This window comes from Anabrus simplex, chromosome 5, assembly GCF_040414725.1.
Source record: "Anabrus simplex isolate iqAnaSimp1 chromosome 5, ASM4041472v1, whole genome shotgun sequence".
Classification (NCBI taxonomy): Eukaryota; Metazoa; Arthropoda; class Insecta; order Orthoptera; family Tettigoniidae; genus Anabrus; species Anabrus simplex.
The window spans coordinates 184,468,121-184,484,102 of record NC_090269.1 but is presented as its reverse complement, the minus strand read 5'-3'; the positions used below and the strand labels follow the sequence as shown (position 1 = coordinate 184,484,102).

The 15,982-nt window shown below is 37.0% G+C and overlaps 1 protein-coding gene and 1 long non-coding RNA gene across 2 annotated transcripts in view; one reads left to right on the top strand and one right to left on the bottom strand.

Moving 5' to 3' along the window:
• Positions 1 to 15,982, top strand: part of chb (chromosome bows) — an 890,037-nt gene that overhangs the window by 180,856 nt on the left and 693,199 nt on the right. The window lies entirely within an intron of this gene.
• Positions 13,317 to 14,740, bottom strand: LOC137500916 (uncharacterized). Its single transcript, XR_011018265.1, has 3 exons — positions 14,504 to 14,740; positions 14,034 to 14,192; positions 13,317 to 13,741 (listed from the first exon to the last, which is right to left on the bottom strand). It is a non-coding gene; the product is annotated as an uncharacterized lncRNA (long non-coding RNA).

The window sequence follows — 15,982 nt, the reverse complement described above, 5'->3', positions numbered from 1 at the left end:
TGAACTTTAATTTTATCCGCGAGTTTTTTAATGTGTTCTCGTTCTGCAAAGATTTTTTTATGTGAAATAATATTAGTAGCAGTTGTCCTGTTTTTTAGATTATTGATTTTGTTTAAAGTTCGTTTGACCTCGAATCTAACCTCATCTTGTGCATCTAAAGGTATTTTATTTATGGCTGTTTCGGATTCTATGACTAGTGTGGTAGCGATGTTAACTTTATTTGAATTGGGCCAATTGTGTTTTGGTCCTTTTTCGAGGATCTCGTTGTCCTTGTCCGAAAGTGTTATTTCTGTTAAGTTAACTACTGGGGGATGGAAATGTTCTATTAAAGACTCTAGGTTACGGGTACTCGATTCGTTAGGAAATGCTGTAGTTGGACTATTCAGCCTTGCGTTATTTTTAAGGTTGTTGAGTTTCTTCTCATGTGTTACTTGTTTTTGTTCAAGTATGTAGAACAGTTTGTCCGCAATTTTACTTTGGAAAATATTCCATTGGGCTTTAGAAAGTAAATGTGCTGTCTCAAGGTGCGTCTCATATAGTTTGTTATTTAAAAAAGATTTTTTCTTGTATAAAAATCTTATTTCATTCTTAAGCCAGATTTTATTTACCTTGGCTTGGGTTTTCGAGTGTTGAGGAGATTTTCGTTGCGTTTTTTTCGAGTTATTTTTAAGAAAGTTCGGAGTTAAATTGTATAATAAACATTGTTTTAAGAAACAAATGTCCTTGCCCAGTTTTGCGATCTTTATTCTAAGGCCCATGTATTGATGGGCTTTAAATTTTGCTTGGTTAGCTTTGTCATTATAAGTTAAAAACTTCATTTTCCCGTATTGAACTGAGATTCACAATTGGAATATCAAAGAGGTTCAACCTTTTCAATACAAAACGTGTTGTATAAGAAGTTCACAACATAATATTTATTGAATAATAAGGACCGGTTTCGACGCTCACTGCGTCATCATCAGCTAACAAAGATCAACAAATAGGCAAAGTACATGTCATGAATGATTTACATTAATAACTCTTGTATGGCTGAATACAAATGGTAAACTGCTTTGTCATAAAAACTAGGAGAAACTTGAGTAAAATATGATAATGTGATGTGACACATAAAACATAGTGGTTTGATGGGTAAAAATTATGCATAAAATTGAACTGATGCTATGAGCATGAGAGTCTGAATATGGTGATAAAACTATGTGGTAAAAATAAAATGGTAAAATTGTCCACTCTTCTGTTGTTCACTTCAGGCACATAAGTCCAGGTCCGATGTTATATAGTCAAACCAATAAAAAAATTTTTTTGTCGAGGCCGGGACACCTGATGCTGGGCGATTGAATAAGGTTGCTCTTCAAATTAGTCTCAGCTCAACAGGGTAGTGAATCTTTAAGAGAGGAAAGAAAAACTAAGTTAGTGAAATGGAAGTCTAAATCGAGTTCGGTCAAGGGTGATAGAATATGAGACTCACCTTGTTTGGCGTGCTGAGTGTGTGGTGTAAGAAGAGTTCTGGACTAGTGAGAAGGTGTGACTGAGTAGCGAAGTTAGAGTGAGAGGGGTGGGGAGGGGAAGTGGAGAGGAGAGGGGTAGGGAGGCGGAGTTTAAGGTGGGTCAGGAGGGCGGAGTGGCAGTGGTGTGGGACGTAAAAGAGTACTGTGGAGAGCGTGAAAGATCGATTTTTCTCTCGTGGTTTTTATACCTCTAAAGACTTCTATTAGGTAGTCGAAAAGAATGCTGGATTTTTCTGAGATTTCGTTAAGATTTAAGTTAGGGTTAAAAAATTGGTCTAGGTGAATAAAACAGTTCTCCGTAACGTCGAGTAAAGGGCCTTTATTTATGTTTTTGAGAAAACATAAACATAAATAAAGGCCCTTTACTCGACGTTACGGAGAACTGTTTTATTCACCTAGACCAATTTTTTAACCCTAACTTAAATCTTAACGAAATCTCAGAAAAATCCAGCATTCTTTTCGACTACCTAATAGAAGTCTTTAGAGGTATAAAAACCACGAGAGAAAAATCGATCTTTCACGCTCTCCACAGTACTCTTTTACGTCCCACACCACTGCCACTCCGCCCTCCTGACCCACCTTAAACTCCGCCTCCCTACCCCTCTCCTCTCCACTTCCCCTCCCCACCCCTCTCACTCTAACTTCGCTACTCAGTCACACCTTCTCACTAGTCCAGAACTCTTCTTACACCACACACTCAGCACGCCAAACAAGGTGAGTCTCATATTCTATCACCCTTGACCGAACTCGATTTAGACTTCCATTTCACTAACTTAGTTTTTCTTTCCTCTCTTAAAGATTCACTACCCTGTTGAGCTGAGACTAATTTGAAGAGCAACCTTATTCAATCGCCCAGCATCAGGTGTCCCGGCCTCGACAAAAAAATTTTTTTATTGGTTTGACTATATAACATCGGACCTGGACTTATGTGCCTGAAGTGAACAACAGAAGAGTGGACAATTTTACCATTTTATTTTTACCACATAGTTTTATCACCATATTCAGACTCTCATGCTCATAGCATCAGTTCAATTTTATGCATAATTTTTACCCATCAAACCACTATGTTTTATGTGTCACATCACATTATCATATTTTACTCAAGTTTCTCCTAGTTTTTATGACAAAGCAGTTTACCATTTGTATTCAGCCATACAAGAGTTATTAATGTAAATCATTCATGACATGTACTTTGCCTATTTGTTGATCTTTGTTAGCTGATGATGACGCAGTGAGCGTCGAAACCGGTCCTTATTATTCAATAAATATTATGTTGTGAACTTCTTATACAACACGTTTTGTATTGAAAAGGTTGAACCTCTTTGATATTCCAATTGTGAATCTCAGTTCAATACGGGAAAATGAAGTTTTTAACTTATAATGACAAAGCTAACCAAGCAAAATTTAAAGCCCATCAATACATGGGCCTTAGAATAAAGATCGCAAAACTGGGCAAGGACATTTGTTTCTTAAAACAATGTTTATTATACAATTTAACTCCGAACTTTCTTAAAAATAACTCGAAAAAAACGCAACGAAAATCTCCTCAACACTCGAAAACCCAAGCCAAGGTAAATAAAATCTGGCTTAAGAATGAAATAAGATTTTTATACAAGAAAAAATCTTTTTTAAATAACAAACTATATGAGACGCACCTTGAGACAGCACATTTACTTTCTAAAGCCCAATGGAATATTTTCCAAAGTAAAATTGCGGACAAACTGTTCTACATACTTGAACAAAAACAAGTAACACATGAGAAGAAACTCAACAACCTTAAAAATAACGCAAGGCTGAATAGTCCAACTACAGCATTTCCTAACGAATCGAGTACCCGTAACCTAGAGTCTTTAATAGAACATTTCCATCCCCCAGTAGTTAACTTAACAGAAATAACACTTTCGGACAAGGACAACGAGATCCTCGAAAAAGGACCAAAACACAATTGGCCCAATTCAAATAAAGTTAACATCGCTACCACACTAGTCATAGAATCCGAAACAGCCATAAATAAAATACCTTTAGATGCACAAGATGAGGTTAGATTCGAGGTCAAACGAACTTTAAACAAAATCAATAATCTAAAAAACAGGACAACTGCTACTAATATTATTTCACATAAAAAAATCTTTGCAGAACGAGAACACATTAAAAAACTCGCGGATAAAATTAAAGTTCATAACCTTATCATCACAAAAGCTGACAAGGGTAATACAACGGTCATCATGGATAAAAACGATTATATCGAAAAAACAAAAAGTTTTTTCAATACTGGTTCTTTCTCCTTAGTCAAAAAAGATCCGACACAGCAAATCCAACGTCTCCTAAAACAAACTTTAAAAAATACATCATTCCTTTTTACAGAACATGAAAAAACGAGATTAATTAATATGAATCCCGGCCTGCCTACCGCTAAAGCTCTCCCCAAAATCCATAAGACCGACGTCCCCATACGCCCCATCATTAACTACAGACCTAGCCCATTATATAAACTGGCCCAATTCATACAAAAATTTCTTAGCAGAAACTATAAATTTCAGTCGAAAAAATCCGTAAAAAACACCATCGAACTAATTGAAAAACTGAATAAATTTGAAATACTGCCATTTCATACCCTTCACTCATTCGATATCAATAATATGTATCCCAGTATCAACACCAAAAAACTCCTTCCCATAATACTAAAAAACCTAAAAACATATAGTGGGCTAAGTAAACTAGAGATCCAAGACTTTATGCAGGTCCTAAAACTCGTAATACATAACAACTATTTCGCATTTGATAAATGCATTTACCAACAAGATGGACTGGCTATGGGGTCGCCGGCCTCAGGAATTTTGGCTGAAATTTACATAGATTTCCTAGAAGACACTGCAATTAACACCAGTAACACTTTTTCAAATATACACTTCTGGTCTAGGTATGTTGATGATACTCTAGTTATTCTAGATGATAGAACGGTTAATGCAGCCACTACTCTTAATAACTTAAACAAGATTGATCCTAATATAAAATTCACATTAGAATCTGAGTCCAATTACTCGATCAATTTTTTAGACCTTACAATTAAACGACATCCTTCTTCTTTAGAATACAATATCTACAGAAAACCAACCCAAACAGCGACCACTATCAGAAACGACTCTACACATCCACATGCACATAAATGTGCCACTTACTATAGCATGGTAGACCGTGCACTAAAAATACCCTTATCCAAGGAAAACCTAAAGAAGGAATTGAACACCATTCGGGCCATTGCTAAATTTAACGGTTATAATGCCTCTTTCATAGAACGCATCATTAACAAATGTAAACATAGACTGAAGTCAACATTAACCAAAGAAAGACATAACCCTGCCCTATTCGCCACCTTCACCTTTAATGAAAATATACACAGTGTAACGAATATTTTCAAGAAACATAATATTAAAATTTCTTACAGAACCAGCAATAGAAACATAGATATAGTTCACAATTCCAAATCAGTTAACAGGTCTGACACTTATGCAATGTCAGGTGTTTACCGTTTTCAATGCAATAACTGTCTTTCCTCATATGTCGGACAGACCGGGCGCAGCTTCAAAGTTAGATACTTAGAACACGTTAATGCCATCAGATATAATAGATTTTCCGCAATAGGCCAACATATACATGACTTAAAGCATAATTTTACCACCATAGAACAAGACCTAGAAATTCTCAAAAACATAAATAAAGGCCCTTTACTCGACGTTACGGAGAACTGTTTTATTCACCTAGACCAATTTTTTAACCCTAACTTAAATCTTAACGAAATCTCAGAAAAATCCAGCATTCTTTTCGACTACCTAATAGAAGTCTTTAGAGGTATAAAAACCACGAGAGAAAAATCGATCTTTCACGCTCTCCACAGTACTCTTTTACGTCCCACACCACTGCCACTCCGCCCTCCTGACCCACCTTAAACTCCGCCTCCCTACCCCTCTCCTCTCCACTTCCCCTCCCCACCCCTCTCACTCTAACTTCGCTACTCAGTCACACCTTCTCACTAGTCCAGAACTCTTCTTACACCACACACTCAGCACGCCAAACAAGGTGAGTCTCATATTCTATCACCCTTGACCAAACTCGATTTAGACTTCCATTTCACTAACTTAGTTTTTCTTTCCTCTCTTAAAGATTCACTACCCTGTTGAGCTGAGACTAATTTGAAGAGCAACCTTATTCAATCGCCCAGCATCAGGTGTCCCGGCCTCGACAAAAAAAAAAAAAATTTTTATTGGTTTGACTATATAACATCGGACCTGGACTTATGTGCCTGAAGTGAACAACAGAAGAGTGGACAATTTTACCATTTTATTTTTACCACATAGTTTTATCACCATATTCAGACTCTCATGCTCATAGCATCAGTTCAATTTTATGCATAATTTTTACCCATCAAACCACTATGTTTTATGTGTCACATCACATTATCATATTTTACTCAAGTTTCTCCTAGTTTTTATGACAAAGCAGTTTACCATTTGTATTCAGCCATACAAGAGTTATTAATGTAAATCATTCATGACATGTACTTTGCCTATTTGTTGATCTTTGTTAGCTGATGATGACGCAGTGAGCGTCGAAACCGGTCCTTATTATTCAATAAATATTATGTTGTGAACTTCTTATACAACACGTTTTGTATTGAAAAGGTTGAACCTCTTTGATATTCCAATTGTGAATCTCAGTTCAATACGGGAAAATGAAGTTTTTAACTTATAAGGTATGACAGGATACGACATTTGCAATTTCCATGTGTTCAGCAAGCTGAAAGGACATCTGGGTTCAAGAGATTCGCTGACTATGAACATGTATTCATTCTCCAAGGGTTCCAGGACCTACAAGTGGATTTCTGCCATTGGGGAATTGAACGATTGGTAGAACGTTCAACAGGTGTTCACAGGTACTGGATGGCTATGTCGAGTATCTATGTTGCTAGAAATAAAATTCATATTTCAAGTTCTGTATTGACTGTAGTATCTAAATTGAGGTATAAGATTTCCACCTATTCTACACATTATAATATTATAGATTATTTAATCAGCATTGGGCTGATTGCAGAAACAGTATTTCGATGATGTTTATGGTTAATCATTGTCTAAGTATAACTGCCGTATTCCAAGGACATTATCACTTAGACGCTGTCTAAAACCAATATTCAAGAGGCCATGTTTAAACACTGCCGAGGACACCGTGTAACCTCAAATTGTAGGAGTGAATGTTAATCAGAGGTTATGTACCATGAAAAATATATCATTTGTATTATGTTGAGACAATTACAGGAAGAAAGGTTTGTCCGATGGCCTCCTGTGGGTCATCTGCTGCAATATTGCTACATTTCATTTGAAAAAATACAGCGATGTACAGTTTAAAATAAGATTTTGCTTTTCAAGGGATAATATCAGAGACAGTTTGGTGAGTGACAACTTGACTACAATTCTTGGCAACTGTTATATTTTACTTTTCTTGGGATAATTTCCCTGTAATAATAGGTCACATAAATTACATCCATATCAATATAACTTGTTCCAGTCGTCAGAGGGCTGTCATATACATTAACCGGGAGAGATTCTATCTATTATACGGTGGAAGTCCGCTATAGCGAGTATGGCATATAACGATAACCCCGTTATAACGTCAGTTTTGTCTGGCGCTTCAAAATTCCTACGTTAAACAGTGTATTATCCTTCGGTTACAGTGAGAGCCCTATTACTGATAATGCATTATTACGAGCGATTTAGCTAGCTCTCTTCTCAGCATTCGAAGGTAATTTTAACGTTAATTCGAAGGTAATGTCGGAATATAGTAATACCTGTCGACTGCTATTCCGTAAAGAAAATGATAAATTAAAGAGGAGAACATGTTTATATAACATGTAGATAAATAACGTGACCGATAGCAGTTGTTAACTCGTCGATCGCCTATTTTAATGTTATATACTGAAATTAAGTAAGAATGTGATATACCAAGATATCACTGATTTCAGAGGATGGTTTATATTTTCTCGTGTCTAGTTAAATTTCGGAAAGGCTATTCCCATGTAAATTTGTAGCGAGGGGGTTATCATATGTTTATGTGCACTTAGTGTTTTCATGATACATACAGTTAGGTTTGGTAATGCTGTTTGAAGAAGAAAACTGAAACTTGTTTCCACAGGGGCCTTTTGGAGTAATACTATAATTTTTTCAGAATGAAATTAAACATTCACTTTTATGTAGTTTTGGATTTCGAAACAACAGACGAGTTAGCCGTAGTGATATCACCCGCGAAAACACAAGTTTTGAACAAACTGATTGCCATTTCATACTGATTTTAATGTATATGGGGTTTTCAGACTTTTATGAAAAATCGGATGTAATGACTATCCGCTATAGCGAGTAAATTTTTCACTGATATGAATTCTCGGTATAACGGACTTCTACTGAATTATATTTACTGCCAAGTACACGTAAGTGGTACTACAAAGTTGGTCTTGTGTGTGGGTGTTTTATGTGCATACTCGCCACGATAATTCAGAAAAGATTTTGGCAATTATGAGATAGGAAAAGGCAGACTGGGATGGAAGAGTTGTGAGCATAACAACAGCCCCAGTATTTGCTTAGTGTAAAAATGGGGAAACTACAGAAAACAATTTCCAGGACTGCTGATGGTGCGTTTCGAACCTACGATCTCAAGAATGCAAGCTACATGTATATGGCCTGTACAACTCATTCGGTTGCACAGTATGATAGTTTTATCTTCCTTTTGCCAATGTTATTTAGATAACACTCACCGTAACAGCACTATAATAAAAACTACTCTCATGCTTAGCCATATTTGTATAATTTATAGGAAAACGTTTGGTGTGCGCACCAACGAATTTCATTGGTTGCAACAAGCAGAGAGTTGCTTGGAAGATAACTTTTCATTTCCATTTTTGAACTAATATTGAAGCTTCAACAATGTCTACCTAAACACTGGTTGAATTTTTTTTTGCCATGGAACATCGTGCATAACTTAAACGTTGTTTAAAACTAGTAATTTTTTTCTGCAATTGGCCCATTATATTGAAGTGTACATGGTTCAGCTCAATTGAGCCATGATCAGCACGGAAAGAGACAAAATGGGTATTACTTATTGAATAAAATATCTTATAACTATATGATACTGATATACTTAAAAATATATGTTTGTTATAACTCTATAGTTCAGTTCTTATAAGTTTCGACTTTACATTTGCGCGCTGCCTTTTTGCGGAGGCTAAGTGAATTAAGAAACAGCCAGTCATAGGTAGCCGATCGCTCTGAAAGAGTGTGTTAGACTTCAGTTCCGGTTACCAGTGGTGTTGATGTGTTTACTGTAACCACGTTCTATTGAATTGTGTGTTGTATTTTGCTCAGTTCTTTTTAGCGGTTTTTGTTTCATTTATATTTCGTAGTGTCTAGTCTATAAATTTATTGTTTATTATTTTTTTAATAGTATAGCATGTTATATGAGGTGAATAGCATGTAGCCTACGTCTAAGGACAAAGCCCCCAAGAGAAGAAAGCCGTTCAGACATGGTACTCCAATAAGAAGCCAAGCACGGGAAATTATTTGTAATGTTATGGAGTATTTCGGTGGGAGAAAGATAACAGCATGCCTCTCTTGCCTGTTGCAAAAGCAGTTCCCTTTGCTGACAGTTGCACCACTGCCGAAAAACAGTTCTACTTGTTAGAGGCTAAACTGCAGAGAGATGAGGACTTGAAACACATCTATTACAACTAGATGTGGGACTACGTAAGACAAGAGCATGTGGAAGTTGCACCTGAGTACGTCACTCCTAATAATGTTTACTACATGCCACACCACATTGTGAAGAAACAAAGGGAAGACATCACAAAATACAGAATTGTCTATGATGCATCATCACAGGAACCAGACTTGCCTTCACTGAACGATACACTGGAAATAGCCCTAACTTGCTCCCTGTAATATTTGGAACACTGCTACGTTTCAGGAACCACCTGAAGGCTATCGCACATTATGGTCTCCAAACCTTTTTTTGCAGTTAGTATTAGACAAAAACGACAGAGACCTCACGTGGTTCCTGTTTTATCGCACCGAGAATACAGGAGAAGGTGCGTACAAGTTCGCTGACGAGGCCATAGCCTACTGTTTCTAACTTTTGCCATTTGGACTTCCTTCGAGCCCATTTCTTCTGTCCGGTAGCCTTAGCCCGCTGTCACACAGGGCATCGAACGATCAAGAGCGACCAACTGGCATCGAGTACTAACGACTAAATTCATTTACCTTGTCACACTGCTCATCGATCGAGAGGGATCGACTGCACGGAAACAGCTGATACTCCCGCTCAGTACCGTACAGGCTACAGATGTATTCATATTCACGAGAGAAAAAGAATGTGTTGTGAAAGCGATAATTCGGGTGGAAATATGATTCTAACCTATGAATATATTAGGAGAAAGGAAAGAACCAGACGATTGCAGTGGTCAAGGTAAAGAGCCATGGAGAATTCCACCAAAGTGTGCCTTCGTTGTGGAATGACGAAGAAAAATTCAGGAACTAGTACCGAATGTTCATCAATAATTACGGTATACGGAATTAGAGGAAAAAATGAAGTCAATAATAAACATCAGGCAAACAAATTACAGGAAAAGTATAAGTTCTGAGGAAAGGCTGACACTATCATTAAATTCAATATTCACAACGTCAAAAGTGATGTTCACTTTCGAAACAACTAGGTACTGTATGTCCGTGGCAAAATATATCAAATAAAAGATTAGTGGCAGGTACATTTCTTTGCATTCTGCAGGATCCTAATAAAGTATTGATAAAAAGGACTGAAAACTGTTATGTACATCAATTTGAATTCATAATTTGAAGGTGCTACCATCAACAGTGGAAATATATTTATTTAGGCCTACAGGTTTCTGGACATTGGTGCCTCGTACAGATTTAGGATTGCTCACAATACATCAGTGGATTTGTTCCTATTATATGTGATGCCATTCATAGAGCACTACAGCCAGAATTCTTGACAGGGTGAAAATTCCAACAAAAGCCTCACAACAGTGGCTCATTGTACTTCAAATATAAGACTAATACCATTTATGCTTATTTGTTTTAATGATGCTGGATCTTGGAGCATAATTACTGTCTTTTCAAATTATATTTTGAGGTGTTTATTAGATGGAGGTTAACAGCCCTTTTTTTTTTTTTTCATACCTCTTGGTGAGATCCCACCTACCAAAATAATAGACATATCAAGAAATGCTTCCAGTCAAAATTTACATTACCTAATGTAGAAATAATGTGTCAAGTTTCATTACAATCCTGTAAATAATTTTGAAAGAAAGAAAAATGCACATATGCTCTGAATATTGTGAAAATGATAAAAGCAATGGAGTTCCTTACACTGTTTCTCTCCCTCATGATCCTCTGCAAATCTCTTGTCGCCTCTCCTCTTCTTTGTTATTGTGCCATGTTCAGAATAGTATCATATTGCTTTCATGACAAGCATGTTGCTGAATTTCTGTAGGCCTACTGTGTTTTGTGCAAAGAATCCAGGTCCATTACCAAACTTTGCAAGAATGACAATCCTGTCTTAATTTATATAATTGAAGACTACAGCAGCTTCAAAAGCAGCTAATTTTACCAAATGGCTGTGAAAAAAGGTTGTCTATGGACATCTCTTCCAAAGTAAATTCTCTTTAGGGTTCTGTGTATTCACATATGTGTACATTTCTTGAGGAGTTCAGGTGAGGCTAGTGCTCTGTACACTAGCTTAATAACTATAGGAAAAGCTTCTGGAATATTGTTCTAATAAGTACGTTGGCAGTGTAATAGACTGATACTTGTCACAACTACATGTAAATTACACACAAGGTCTTGTTTATTACCCTCATCACTAAGCATAAAGTACTGTCTCCCCAAACTTTGCACTGGCAAGCTGATCTAATTGCTCACTTGGCAATAATAAGCCAATTAATATAAATCCTGCACTTCCATCCAAGTTACTGGTAAACTCCTTGGTACAGAGTAACAACTTTTTCCTCAAAGGTCTGGTAGGACTCTCTTTCTTACCTCAATGTTGATTTTGCCTTTCTGTGTATTGTTCATATGTAACTTCTTTACTGATATGAACATGACCAAGCCTATCTATCCATCCTGAAATACTTTCCTTATGAATCAGTTCAAGGAAAATGAAAACTTTGCCTTCAATTTCACCAAACATGAGAACCAACCACTGCAAAAAATAATAGGTGCTAATAACAAGCACCTTGCCTTCTATTTTTAGAAGTGAAGAGTATGCCTTTCTAACAACTATATACTATTGCCGTCTACAGTAAAATGTTATTTAGGCCTGTTGCTCAGGTGGTAAATGATTTAAATTTGCTATATCTTACATTGCCTGTCAAAACTGTTTGTAAATACCAATTATATAAATTAATGTTTGACAGAGTAGGGTGTATGGGCTTTGTAAGATCTTGGATTGACTTACAGGGTAATTAATCTACTCAACCTTTTATTACAAGCATGTAACTGTCATATGAATATATTATTTATAAATAATGTACATATTCTGCCATCATATCCCCTTAATATCACATCACACAAAATACAGTTTTTTATGTTGTAGATTAAAATCTACAAAACGTTGGTAGAAACATCTGTCAGAATAGTTACAAATGAATTTTTCATCTTTGTTTTTCATTGTTTATATGGATCTACAGCACAAGAAATAAAATAATCAGTCTACCTTGATGCCCTCTGTAGGCCTATATGTTATTAATAAATTATAAGTACAGTAACAGACATGAAAGTAGTGATCGCTGGTGCAGACAGGTACAATGGCAGGAGAGTACTTGGAATGAGGAGATAAAGGCTACCTAAGTTACAAAGTTATAAGGTGGCAGGGAGGGATTCTGTCAGGTATAACTGTAGTACCGTAAGAATTTTGTCCTATGCAAACAACTCGGTCTATTGAAACTGTGCAATCTAATATTAATGGATCTACAGCACAAGAAATAAAATAATCAGTCTACCTTGATGCCCTCTGTAGGCCTGTATGTTATTAATAAATTATAAGTACGGTAACAGATATGAAAGTAGTGATTGCTGGTGCAGACAGGTACAATGGCAGGAGAGTACTTGGAATGAGGAGATAAAATAGAACTGAATGTCAGGTTGAGAATACAAAACTGGAACAGGTAGATAATTTAAAATAGGTATTTAGTATGTGTATTCTCCCAGGATGGCAGTATAGTAAGCAACATTGAATATAGATGCAGTAAACCCAATGCAATGAGCTTGCAGTTGTGATCAACAGTATTCTGTAAGAAGGCAGTCAGCTCCTGGACAAAACTACTCATGTCTTTACACTGGTCTGGTTTCAGACCACCTGTGTTGTACAAACCTAGTGCAATGAGTTTGCAGTTGTGATCAACAGTATACCGTAAGAAGGAAGTCAGCTCTTGGACAGAATTATCAATACGCTGGTCTGGTTACAGACAACCTGTGCTGTACAACTGCTTACTACATACACACAGAAAGGACCTACTACATGTATTTCAAAATACTCCTTTCCTTGTAAACCATACATGTTCTACCACATAAAATATACAAATTAAGATGTTGTAATAATGCTCATAATTAATAAAAATTGGAGTTAAGGTTCTTTCCCATCAGGTGCTAATACACACAACTCACTGAGGATTCCAATAAATATTGATAGATAAGTATAACAAAAACTGATTTAATTTAAATTTTCTGTACAGCAGAACCTGGGAGGAGAGGGAGGATGTTATCTCAAGAACATAAATTTTATTAGATTCTTTCTTGGTCTAACAATGTATACAACAGTTTCTGAATTTTAACTTTGAAAAACCTTCGACCTAGTACACTCATTCTTTCCATGTCATCATGAAGACACTAAAAATAACATTGATTATATTTTCTTTTCAGTTTTCAGCATCTTTTCTAAATATTCACTTAACACATCACTGTCACTTTCACATTTCTGTTCCTTTTATTTTTAACTGCTGGCGGAGCTGTTTGTAGAAGCAGAAGCCACTGGACTGGAAGTTGAAGTCCCTTCAGTAATTTCTGAACTGTAGGAGTTAAACCCCTCCAACACAAATTATTTCTGCTTCCTCCTCCTCTATTTCAGCTTGGTGAAAAGGCTCTCATACACCAGGTGTCACTTCCATACATGTGTTTGTTATAGAACTGAAAAAAATGAACAACATATTAATGCAATTCTTCTAAATTGGAGCTACATTTTAGTCTGGACACAAGCCTTCTGTTTAAGAAATTGTTACTTTCAATAATTATTTTAGTAAGATGATTGTTAGGTTAGATTATATTATATTATATTAATTTCAGTTATATCTGATAAATTAATGAACAGATGGGTGGAACTTATGGCCTACAGACTGAATCTTCTCCTCACTCTTTCACAACTACAACACTGGTCTGTAATGTAGGCCTACTTCTAAAAATAAATATTACAGAATTGTACCTTCTTCCAGCAATGAAGAGTTCCAGAAAGTTGAGGGCATTGAAGTAGACCCATTTTATGTTTTCTGTACAGCAGAACCTGGGAGGAGAGGGAGGATGTTATCTCTCCAAGTTCGATATCCAGCCTTCAGAATTTGCCATGTTTTGGCACAACTTTTTCCTGAAACAATGAATCAGAATATTGTGACAAAGAAAATATACATGTAGTAGGCCTACTTATGGCATAGGCCTACACTTATTTGTCATTAAAGCAAACAATGGTATTCATTCCATTAGGTACGAGATGGAGGTTAGGAAAGCACTGCTTATGTTTTCCAAACATTTCTTCAATTAAGTTACAAGAATGATAATTACTACTTCTCCTAGTGTAACTCTTTTTACCAATCTATTCCGTATAATATATTTTATCAATAAATAATCTAAGATAACACTATTCATAATATAATCGTAATAAATCTAATAATTACTTACCAGTTTTTGTCCCAATTCTCCACACTATAGAATACCATACAAAATTCACGGTCTCCCTATTACTATATCCAGGGAATCTAGGATTATACACCACTTTGTTTTCATACACTAAAGCAAATTAATGTTTCGATTTCATCAACAGATGACTATGTTGCGTCCGCCATTATCGAACGACTGCGACTGAAAAACGGACACGTTTGTTTTTACAAACCAGTCGATCTTCATCGCTCGTAGTTGATCGCTGACGATCGATGCTGTGTGACAGGTGCCACTGCCCTCTGTAGGTTTGTTTTCTTAGTCGGTCGATCGCAGTCGTTCGATCGAGCCTGTGTGACAGCCCCCTTAGGAAACTGGCAACACTGCACTGAGATACTTACCCTTTTGTGTCAGCACTTCTCAATAAATCAACATTTATGGATGACTTTACAAGTGTTTCAGGCGACATCTTTGTGACAAGGTTATATCACAAACTCACTGACCTTTTGATGGAGATCAAACTCCCACTACACAAGTGGGCTACCATTTCACTGACCTTGAAGGAAGCCTAGCACAATGAGGCGGTGGAAATGAGATCCGTAACTAGTGTGCTGGGTATCAATTGGGATACCTCTGAAGACATAATTTTGACTGACAAGGGGGAAATAGCAAGAGACCTACTGGACAAACCAGGCACAAAGAGGAACTTTCTGCACGCTACTGCCAGACTTTATGACCCTCTTGGACTTTTTGTACCCGTGGGGATCGTAGCAAAACTGATATTCCAAGACACGTGACTCCGAGGTCTATCGTGGAAGGAAGTTCTTCCATCAGATCTTGCACGTAACTGGTATTTGTGGACTTCCAAATTTCAGCATCTATCAGCCATATCCGTTCCCAGGTGGTTGGGCATTACAGGACCAGGATACGAACTAGAGCTGCACATTTTCTGTGATGCTTCAGAGAGAGCATACGGAGCCATCGTTTACATGAGGTCAGCACTTAACGATACTCCTGTCACAAAACTCGCCTGCAACGAAAACAGAGTAGCGCTCGTGAAAAGAGTAACTCTACCAAGTCTAGACCTTCTAGTCGCACTTGCTGGTACATGCCTTCCTCACTAGTTCTGTCAAGAGACGGGCTGTGACATCAAGAAGGCTCAGCTGTGGAGCGATTCTACTGTTGCACATGGGTGGATTCGAAACGATCCGAATAAGTGGAAGACCTTTGTCTACAACTGCGTGATAGAAATATGTAATCACATAAACTCCAGTCAATGGAGACACTGTCCTTGAGATCGGAACCATGCAGATCACCTCACTCGAGGAGTATACGCAGATCAGCTAGCTTCCTTGTTGGCTCATCAAGGACAAAGACTCACGCTCGCGTGACCCAACACCTGCCCACACGCAGTTGCCAGAAGCCAGGAAGACGCACAGTTCTCACGATCACTATAGCAGAACCCCTATTGGATATTTCGAGGTATAGCTCGTACTGGAGAGT